Here is an 11,342-nt window from a genome sequence, read left to right on the forward strand (position 1 = left end):
TAGTCCCCCAAAAAGGTATGTTGAAGTTGTAATCCCTAGTATCTCAGAATGTGACCTTATTTAGAAATAAGGTTAATATAGCTATGATTAGTTAAGATGAGGTCATACTGGAATAGGGTGGGCCACCAATGCAGTATGACTGGTGTGCTTACTCATAAGATGACAGCCATATGAAGATCAAACACACAGGGAGAGGTGATGTATCTACAAGGACTGTCAACTGTCACCAAAAGCCAGGTGAGAGGCATGGAATAGATTCTCCTTCATAGGCTTCAGAAGAAACCAACCCTGTTGACACTTTGATTTTGGACTTCTAGCTTCCAAAAATATGAGAGAATAAATCTTTGGTGTTTTAAGCTACCCAACATGTGGTGTTTTGTTACAGTAGCCCTAGGAAATGAATATATCCTCCATCTCCAACTGCTATTGTCTGCCCATTCTCTAGAGCAGTTTAAATGTAATTGCAATTTTCCCTGATACCTCCCTAAAGGAACTGTTGCTTCTTGTATCAGGAATCTCTTATGCCTACCTCATTTCCTCTCAGCCTATGGTGTTACTCTAGCCATTTGTATGGTAACCAGCTGCCTACAGACACAACCTGACAGCACCTCATTCAATTGCAGTGCCTATCTTTGTTTCTTCCCCTAACCTTCTCTTCTTCCACCAAGTGGGACTTCTCCAGGCTGCAGGGACTGTTCAGTCCTACCAACACATGCACAAATTTAAAAGAGCAAAGGAGTTAACGCACATAGGAATACTGGCCAGCTGCAAGCCAGTGAACTTATACTCCTCTGTAATGTTCCTTGGATGGACAGTTCTGAGACACATTTTACACAGTGGCTTGTAGGACTGAGCAGAACTGAGTCCACAGAAAACCAGTTCAGCAATACAGCTTTAGATTGATTTTCTCTCCACTTCTGTTTCATGTTTTTTTCCAGTTCTCTACTTTTTGAGGTCACTTTCTGAAATAATTCAGTGTCACAAAAGCTTTAGTCTTAAACTCTACTTTGAGGGTAGAAGGTAAGCAGGCTAAGATATTTTCCCACTTTATACTGACTTTGCACTGTAAATTTCCACATGGAAAACTCCGCTTTGCACTTGGTTATTTGTATATGCATATGAATCTCCTGAAAATTCAATTATCTTGTGAGGCCCTGGCTGCTGTGGCTATGAGGGATGTTTTGTGATCCAGTTTCATCTAATGTAGGGCCCTTCAACTAATCAAAAACCAGCAATAGCAGACTCTAATGCTACATATCTGAATATGTAAAGGTAACAACTCAACCTAATAAATTGTTAAATGAAATATGTAACTTTCTTCTACTTTGACACATGTATCTTCATAATGACATAGAAGGACACGTTAAATTCAGGAAACTTAGATTTTTTTTTTTTGAGTCCCACACCAGAACATGGCATGGAGAGAGAGCCAATACTTGGCCTGTTCCCCTTTTCTTTGTATCATACCCCAAACACCATTCCACTTTGTCTTGTACTGTGCATGAATGTGGACTCCCCATCCAACTCTACCTCTTTGAGTCTAGGGATATACACACAATGTTTCAGTCTGCCCTCAAGAGGATAGAACTTGGCAGAAAACTCAGGACTGCTGGATATGGAATTCTGAGATCCAGAGGATCTAGATCATGATTCATGAGAGGGTATGTGAACTCTGGATGGGCATATCACAAAGAATTGTCAAGAAGTTTGTTCAATAAGGAATGTTTGTTTCATGAAGAATTACTGTCAAGCTAAAAAGGGCAGTAACAAATTCCTGAAATCTTAGTGTTTGTGACCAAAAAACGTAAATAAAATAAATAAATGAAACCACACTATTCAACATAAAAAGATCTTTGAAAATAGGGGATACAGCTTATTCTTAGGTAAGCTAGAAGAAAATCATATAGTGCTTCATGGAACACTGAAAAAGCAGCTCACTGCCCATTGACATAGTTCTAGGTAATCCTTTCATTATTCTTGAGCATTCCAGCATACCAGGTCAAATACAGAGTAGGGTAATCCCAGAACCCCTGTGGTATAAAGATAAGTACAGAGGGCAGCCTGCAGGCTTGCCTCTGTCTCTGCCATCTCCCAATGCTGTCCCAAACTTTGGCAAGATTAGCTGGATTCTATTTTCTGACTCTGAACAATTTTTTTAAAAGATTTTATTTATTCATTTGAAAGAGAGAGCAAGCATTGCAGGGAGGGACAGAAGGAGAAGGGACAAGCGGACTCCCCACCCAGCAGGGAGTCTGACTTGGGGCTTGATCTCAGGACCCAGAGATCATGACCTGAGCCAAGGGCAGATGCTTAACCATCTGAGCCACCCAGGCACCCCCAACTCTGAACAATTTTAATGACATTTTGTTTCCCTCCAGTTAAAAAATTTACCATGATGAGCACTAGGTGTTATATACAACTAATGAATCGTTGAACAATACATCAAAAACTAATGATGTACTATATGTTGGCTAACTGGACATAAAAAAAAAGGATGGAAAAAGATATATTATACAAAAAAAAAAGTTTACCATGTTTTATTTTGTTTTGTTTTTCCTATTTGTGTATATATTTGAGTATCTTCTTTATATACCCTATCAGTAATTTGAAAATAGCTACATTGATACACTATTAAGCAACTCCATACACTCAGTTTTTTGATAAATGGTATATAATAAATAAAATTTTAAAAAGGATTTTGTCTTGCACTCAAAGGATATACCTCGTAAAGCTATATGAATTCAAAACTTCATTACTATTATTTAGTACTGAGTGAACTTTTACTCATCAGTCAATTGTCTTGCATATGTTCTTTTCCATCAACTCATAGTATTTATAATTCATCCATACCAAATAGTGTTTACTAAGTGCCTCTCTAGATAACACGTTCACTATGCAGTCAAGATTACTTTCTCCATTCCAACCAGACTGCACCAGTTAAGCACCAATTCAGATTTCTGAATAATTTGGGTTCTAGATTGAACAAACTTTTTATTCATATAGAATAGCACACTAAGTTAATTTAAGAATTGTCCCAATACAGGAATGCTAGCAAACTATCACCAAAATTTTTATAAATGTGTAGTTGAACACAAAGGAAAGAAAGATCTTCAAGATCTTCAAGTGTCACCAATAAAGAAGGAAGAGAAAATATGAATGGGAAAGTAAGAGAATGGGTGCTGTGGCTGTGTGGTAGGAAATTGGAGCAGGTGACAAGCTTCAGACTCTAGAAGAAGGGAACTGTAAATGAAATCTTGACCTAAAGCCAGAACATTAAAATGACTTTCCTTCAAACCAGAATACTCTTAGGCTTTCAGGGAGAATGCATGAAAACTTTCTTAAGGATATTTGGAGGTGGATGGTTTTAAACTAATTGCTTTCCAATTCTCAGCATCCTAAAATTGATCATTTATAGAATGTCTGGGATTTAAAAAAATGTTTATGCCTAAAATGAATCTGTCTGGCATATGCTGGTTCTCAGTTTTGCCTCCCTTTTCATAATTGCCCTTTCCCAAATAACAAAAGACAAATTCTATGTCTCTTCTAACACTGACCTTAGTAAAGGGCTTTGGCCAAAAGTGTGACCGCCTCCGTGCCAAACAAAATGGCCATAGGAAGATTGATGTTGGTGTTGGGCAAATGAGCATTTAATGACTAGGTAACTAATCTTTTCACAAATCAGATAGTATTTTATTCATTATTCTTAATTATATTGAAGCAGGATCTACTTAGCATTCAGCTTCACATCAAAAATAAATATTGATGACAGTATTTTCTGCCATGTAACTCAGAATGAGTTAGTTCAATTGTGTGTCAATGCTATAACAGTTCCCATCTACTTATTTATGTGAACTTGGATTTTCAGCATTTATATCTATTCAATAATTTTAAGTTATAATTATTACTAAGCCCTGTTTCATATTAGAAATATATAACATTCATCAATGGATACATAAACTCATAAACTAATTTTTAAAAATTGCACATAGAGCAATGCATTTCTTTCTCTTTCTTTTTTCTTTTTTGTCTAATAATTATCAACAGTTATTTTGCTACTGGCTTCCTAAAAAGGGCTGTAATAATAGCTCAACTCAAAAGAAAATAATACTTAAAACTAAGAGCCTTATGATTTCAAGAAATAAAAAATGAAAATATAAATTTGTAATCTTATTTTTCCCTACAGAGATAGGATAATCAGTTAAAGACATGGAAGTCTGTGTACAATCCATTCTGAATTTTTTTCTCTTCATTTTAAATCTTTGTGCATACCATACTTTCTAATGGAATGTCTTTTTATTTTTCTTTTGCATAGGTAACACCTACTTTGAAAAACCATTTTTAAATTCCAACTACAGGCTAGGCTGTTTTATGTGGTTAAATGCCAGGTTTGGTAAAGCTAAGTTTATGCTACCAATAATTTCCAATGGGACCCTTGGGCTATAATGTAAGGACCGCAAAGTGACCACTGCATAGGCTAATGGAATGTAAGAATAATGCATTTAAGAATTTAAGTATGATATTTTTAAAAGATTTTATTTATTTATTTGACAGAGAGAGACACAGCGAGAGAGGGAACACAAGCAGGGGGAGTGGCAGAAGCAGAGGGAGAAGGAGAAGCAGGCTCCTGGCCGAGCGGGGAGCCCGATGCGGGGCTCGATCCCAGGACCCCGGCATCATGACCCGAGCCGAAGGCAGACGCGTAACGGCTGAGCCACCCAGGTGCCCCAAGTATGATGGTTTTAGTCAAAAAGTAGAATTTTACTAAAATTCAACTTTGCCTTTATTTAAAAATCTAGCAATAGACATAAGAGCATTGGCACATGTTTTTGGATTTGGCCCTGAGTAAAAGGTAAAGTTGGTTATGTTCCTTATATACACAGTACATAAATATTTGATTCCAATGACTAATGGCCTATACTATATTCTAGTATTTATTCTGTAACATTTAAGTTCTACTCTCTTACACCTGATTGGCTAAAGAATGGCAAGATAACATTACTGATACTAAAGACAATAATGTAATGAGCTTGTAAGAGCATCACAAAGTGCTACTGAATTTGTTCAATTTACCTTGCATAATTCAGATTTACTCTATTTTGTCAAAAAGTGCCTTTCATGCATTTTTTTCCTCTGCATGTGTTTAGACTAGAGTACAGTGTAACAGGGTTATTACATTCATAAGGAAATTTTACATGTACCTTTCTGTGATGAAAGCTTGTTGACCTTAGTCAACTTTAGCCAAAAGTTTCCTGAGGACTGCGTCATGTATTAATAGGAAGTAAACAAGGCACTTGCAATAAAGGCTAAGGAAATATTGATATTACCATGTATTCTATATGGAAATATACCTTGGCTGACATTTCAGAGATGTATAAAGATTTTTTTAAAGACTTCAGAACCAGTTGTTTGGCCTGTATATACAGTTCTCTCAGTTTTAGCACATTTTGAGGTGAAGTGATTATACTTCACACATCCTGTAATTGATATAGCAACTACCCAACTAGACTAACTTACATTTCTTTTTCCAACCTAATTAATTCAGAGAGATCAAAATTCAGTGGGGGGAAAACCCACACAAAAGAAGCCAAGGAAAAATTTCCAATAATTCATCAGAATCATTCACAATGCAATTATACATAGAAACAGTTATTAAAAAATGAATCTGAAAAACTCCTGGTAAATTTGGAGGGAAAGATGTCATATACTCCATGAGTGTAAATCTTATGATGAGTTCTTAAACCATTTTTTAAAAAGATTTATTTATTGGGCGCCTGGGTGGCACAGTTGGTTAAGTGACTGCCTTCAGCTCAGGTTATGATCCTGGAGTCCCGGGATCGAGTCCCATATCAGGCTCCTTGCTCAGCGGGGAGCCTGCTTCTCCCTCTGACTCTCTTTCCTCTCGTGCTCTCTGTCTCTCATTTTCTCTCTCAAATAAATAAATAAAATCTTTAAAAAAAAAAGATTTATTTATTTATTTCAGAGAGAGAAGGAGGGAGAAAGAGAGAGAGCGTGCGTGCATGTTCACGTACACTAGCAGGGGCAAGGGCAGAGGGAGAGGAAGAGGGAGAAAGAGAATCTCAAGCAGACTCCAGAGTTTGGAGCAGGGCTCCAAACCATGACTCTGACGTCATGACCTGAGCAGAAACCAAGAGTCACATGCATGACCTACTGAGCCACCTAGGTGCCCCTTAAATCATTTGTGTTTAGACAAATTCACTATATGGCAGCTCATGTTTCCTCCAAGTAAAGACTAATTAAAAACTATTTAGGGAAAATTTGGGATAGCAATGTTTAACAATGTTGGTGCTACTCAGCTCATAAGGTCTAACTGGTATGAAAACAGAAGAGGGGTGCCTGGGTGGCTCAGTTGGCAAGTGTCTGACTCTTGATTTCAGCTGGGATCATGATCTCAGGGTCCTGAGATCCAGCCTGGAGTCAGGCTCCTTCCTCAGTGGGGAGTCTCCTTAAGGATCTCTCCCCATCTCTCTGACCCTCACAAGCCTCTCCCCCTGCTGTCACACACACACTCTCTCTCTAAAATAATATAATTTTTTAAAAAAGAAAAAAATTGGGTGCCTGGGTGGCTCAGTTGGTTAAGCGACTGCCTTCGGCTCAGGTCATGATCCTGGAGTCCCGGGATCGAGTCCCGCGTTGGGCTCCCTGCTCGGCAGGGAGTCTGCTTCTCCCTCTGACCCTCCCCCTTCTCATGTGCTCTCTCTCTCTCATTCTCTCTGTCTCAGATAAATAAATAAAATCTTTAAAAAAAAAAAAAGAAGAAAATTGACCCATGATATTTTTAATGTTAAATTCTCATGAAGACAATATTATTGACATAAAATTTCATATTGCCTTATTTTTTCCTACTTATAAAAGTAAGCAAAAGTTAAAATTCAAATGTTAAGGAAATGAATAAAAGGAATAAAAGTCCTCCATAATCCCATTAGTTTCTGACTATACAGTCCTTCAGCTTTTTTCTATACATATTACTAATATTGTTATTGTTCTATTTTTAGAGAAAGATGTCAGACACTACAGACTGTTCTGAAATTTGACATTTCTCATTTAGCAACATTTGAACATTTTTTTCATGATACTAAATTTAAATCTATCTCATTATGTTTAATGGCTTCATGCTACTCCATTAAATGGGTCGATCATAGTTTTTCTCTACTGATGGAAATTTGAGTTCTTAATTATCAAAGTGATGCAGAAGTGAATGTATGTTATCATACTTTGGCACTTATTTCTGGAGGATAAATATCTAGTGTGAAATGTTATGCCATGGATATGATCATCTTAGATTTAATAAATATTTCTAAAATATTTTTGAATTAATGTTACACTGAATATAACAACCAAAGTATTAAAATGTCCCTTTCCTGTTCCTCAGGGATCTCTATTTTATTTATTTTAATTGAATAAATTGGGGCTGTATAACATTAAGCCTTCTTATTCACCATTTCTTCAGGTTGCCGTTCATGTTTGTTTGACAAGTTTTAGGTATAGAAACAGAGCACATAAATTTCTATACAATTTATATACACAGAATATTGTCACTAACTGCTAAACTCTCATGTTTTTGTTCCAAGCGTTATTTGCATAACATTTTGCTTATTAGATGAGTTCTTTTTGAATATTAATATGTTAATGGAGACAACATAGAAGTCTTTCATATTTACTTTTGTGTTCTAAGCACAAATAACATTTGGCATATGTTGGGTGCTCAATAAATTCTTACTGAATAGGTTAATGAAAGTTATTTACCCTTATGAATAAAGAAAACAATAGAGCACTACATCTATTTTTTCCTTAACATATATTGCATTATTTGTTTCAGAGGTACAGATCTGTGATTCAACAGTCTTGCACAATTCACAGCACTCACCATAGCACATACCCTCCCCAATGTCTATCAGCCAGCCACCCCATCCCTCCCACCCCACCCCCACTCCAGCAACCCTCAGTTTATTTCCTGAGATTAAGAATTCCTCATATCAGTGAGGTCATATGATACATGTCTTTCTCTGATTGACTTATTTTGCTCAGCATAACACCCTCCAGTTCCATCCATGTCGTTGCAAATGGCAAGATCTCATTTCTTTTGATGGCTGCATAATATTCCATTGTGTATATATACCATATCTTCTTTATCCATTCATCTGTCGATGGACATCTTGGCTCTTTCCACAGTTTGGCTATTGTGGACATGGCTGCTATAAACATCAGGGTGCACGTACCCCTTCGGATCCCTACATTTGTATCTTTGGGGTAAATACCCAGTAGTGCAATTGCTGGATCATATGGTAGCTCTATTTTCAACTTTTTGAGGAACCTCCATACTGTTTTCCAGAGTGGCTGCACCAGCTTGCATTCCCACCAACAGTGTAGGAGGGTTCCCCTTTCTACGCATCACTGCCAACATCTGTCGTTTCCTAACTTGTTAATTTTAGCCATTCTGACTGGTGTGAGGTGGTATCTCATTGAGGTTTTGATTTGGATTTCCCTGATGCCAAGTGATGTTGAACACTTTTTCATGTGTCTGTTGGCCATTTGGATATCTTCTTTGGAAAAATGTCTGTTCATGTCTTCTGCCCATTTCTTGATTGGATTCTTTGTTCTTTGGGTGTTGAGTTTGATAAGTTCTTTATAGATTTTGGATACTAGCCCTTTATCTGATATGTCATTTGCAGATATCTTCTCCCATTCTGTCGGTTGTCTATTGGTTTTGTTGACTGTTTCCTTTGCTGTGAAAAAGCTTTTTATCTTGATGAAGTCCCAATAGTTCATTTTTGCCCTTGCTTCCCTTGCCTTTGGCGATGTTTCTAGGAAGAAGTTGCTGTGGCTGAGGTCGAAGAGGTTGCTGCCTGTGTTCTCCTTTAGGATTTTGATGAACTCCTGTCTCACATCTTTCAACCATTTTGAGTCTATTTTTGTGTGTGGTGTAAGGAAATGGTCCAGTTTCATTCTTCTGCATGTGGCTGTCCAATTTTCCCAACACCATTTGTTGAAGAGACTGTCTTTTTTCCATTGGACATTCTTCTCTGCTTTGTCAAAGATTAGTTGACCATAGAGTTGAGGGTCCATTTCTGGGCTCTCTATTCTGTTCCATTGATCTATGTGTCTGTTTTTGTGCCAGTACCATACTGTCTTGATGATGACAGCTTTGTAATAGAGCTGGAAGTCCAGAATTGTGATGCCACCAGCTTTGCTTTTCTTTTTCAAGATTCCTCTGGCTATGCGGGGTCTTTTCTGGTTCCATACAAATTTTAGGATTATTTGTTCCATTTCTTTGAAAAAAGTGGATGGTATTTTGATGGGGATTGCATTGAATGTGTACATTACTCTAGGTAGCATTGACATCTTCACAATATTTGTTTTTCCAATCCATGAGCATGGAACATTTTTCCATTTCTTTGTGTCTTCCTCAATTTCTTTCATGAGTATTTTATAGTTTTCTGAGTACAGATCCTTTGCCTCTTTGGTTAGATTTATTCCTAGGTATCTTATGGTTTGGGGTGCAATTGTAAATGGGATCGACTCCTTAATTTCTCTTTCTTCTGTCTTGTTGTTGGTGTATAGGAATGCCATTTATTTCTGTGCATTGATTTTATATCCTGCCACTTTACTGAATTCCTGTATGAGTTGTAGCAGTTTTGGGGCGGAGTCTTTTAGGTTTTCCACATAAAGTATCATATCGTCTGCAAAGAGTGAGAGTTTGACTTCTTTGCTGATTTGGATGCCTTTTATTTCTTTCTTTGTCTCATTGCTGTGGCTAGGACTTCTAATACTATGTTGAATAGCTGTGGTGATAGTGGACATCCCTGCCGCGCTCCTGACCTTAGGGGGAAAGCTCTCAGTTTTTCCCCATTGAGAATGATATTCGCTGTAGGTTTTTCATAGATGGCTTTTATGATATTGAGGTATGTATCCTCTATCCCGATACTCTGAAGAGTTTTAATCAAGAAAGGATGCTGTACTTGTCAAATGCTTTTTCTGCATCTATTGAGAGGATCATATGATTCTTGTTCTTTCTTTTGTGGATGTATTGTATCACGTTGATTGATTTGTGTATGTTGAACCAACCTTGCAGCCCAGGGATAAATCCCACTTGGTCGTGGTGAATAATCCTTTTAATGTACTGTTGGATCCTACTGGCTAGTATTTTGGTAACAATTTTTGCCTCCATGTTCAAGGATATTGGTCTGTAATTCTCCTTTTTGATGGGGTCTTTGTCTGGTTTTGGGATCAAGGTAATGGTGGCCTCATAAAACGAGTTTGGAAGTTTTCCTTCCATTTCTATTTTTTGGAACAGTTTCAGAAGAATAGGTATTAATTCTTCTTGAAATGTTTGGTAGAATTCCCCTGGGAAGCCATCTGGTCCTCGGCTCTCGTTTCTTGGGAGATTTTTGATGACTGCTTCAATTTCCTTAGTGGTTATAGGTCTGTTCAGGTTTTCTATTTCTTCCTGATTCAGTTTTGGTAGTTGATACATCTCTAGGAATGCATCCATTTCTTCCAGATTATCTAATTTGCTGGCATAGAGTTGCTCATAATATGTTCTTATAATTGTTTGTATTTCTTTGGTGTTGGTTGTGATCTCTCCTCTTTCATTCATGATTTTGTTGATTTGGGTCTTTTTCTTTTTGATAAGTCTGGCCAGGGGTTTATCAATCTTGTTAAGTCTTTCAAAGAACCAGTTCCTAGTTTTGTTGATCTGTTCTACTGTTCTTTTCATTTCTATTTCATTGATTTCTGCTCTGATCTTTATTATTTCTTTTCTCCTGCTGGGTTTAGGCTTTATTTGCTATTTTTTCTGTAGCTCCTTTAGGTGTAGGATTAGGTTGTGTATTTGAGCCTTTTCTTGTTTCTTAATAAAGGCTTGTATTGCTATATACTTTCCTCTTAGGACTGCCTTTGCTGCATCGCAAAGATTTTGCGTAGTTGTGTTTTCATTTTCATTTGTTTCCATGAATTTTTTTAGTTCTTCTTTAATTTCCTGGTTGACCCATTCATTCTTTAGTAGGATGCTCTTTAGCCTCCATGTATTTGAGTTCTTTCCGACTTTCCTCTTGTGATTGAGTTCTAGTTTCAAAGCATTGTGGTCTGAAAATAGGCAGGGAATGATCCCAATCTTTTGGTACCAGTTGAGACCTGGTTTATGACCCAGGATGTGATCGATTCTGGAGAATGTTCCATGGGCACTAGAGAAGAATGTGTATTCCGTTGCTTTGGGATGGAATGTTCTGAATATGTCTGTGAAGTCCATTTGGTCCAGTGTGTCATTTAAAGTCTTTATTTCCTTGTTGATCTTTTGCTTAGGTGATCTATCCATTTCAGTGAAG

Source organism: Mirounga angustirostris, unplaced genomic scaffold (genome assembly GCF_029215605.1).
Source record: "Mirounga angustirostris isolate CCGP_5_RB_7025 unplaced genomic scaffold, mMirAng1.0.hap1 SCAF_1, whole genome shotgun sequence".
Classification (NCBI taxonomy): domain Eukaryota; kingdom Metazoa; phylum Chordata; class Mammalia; order Carnivora; family Phocidae; genus Mirounga; species Mirounga angustirostris.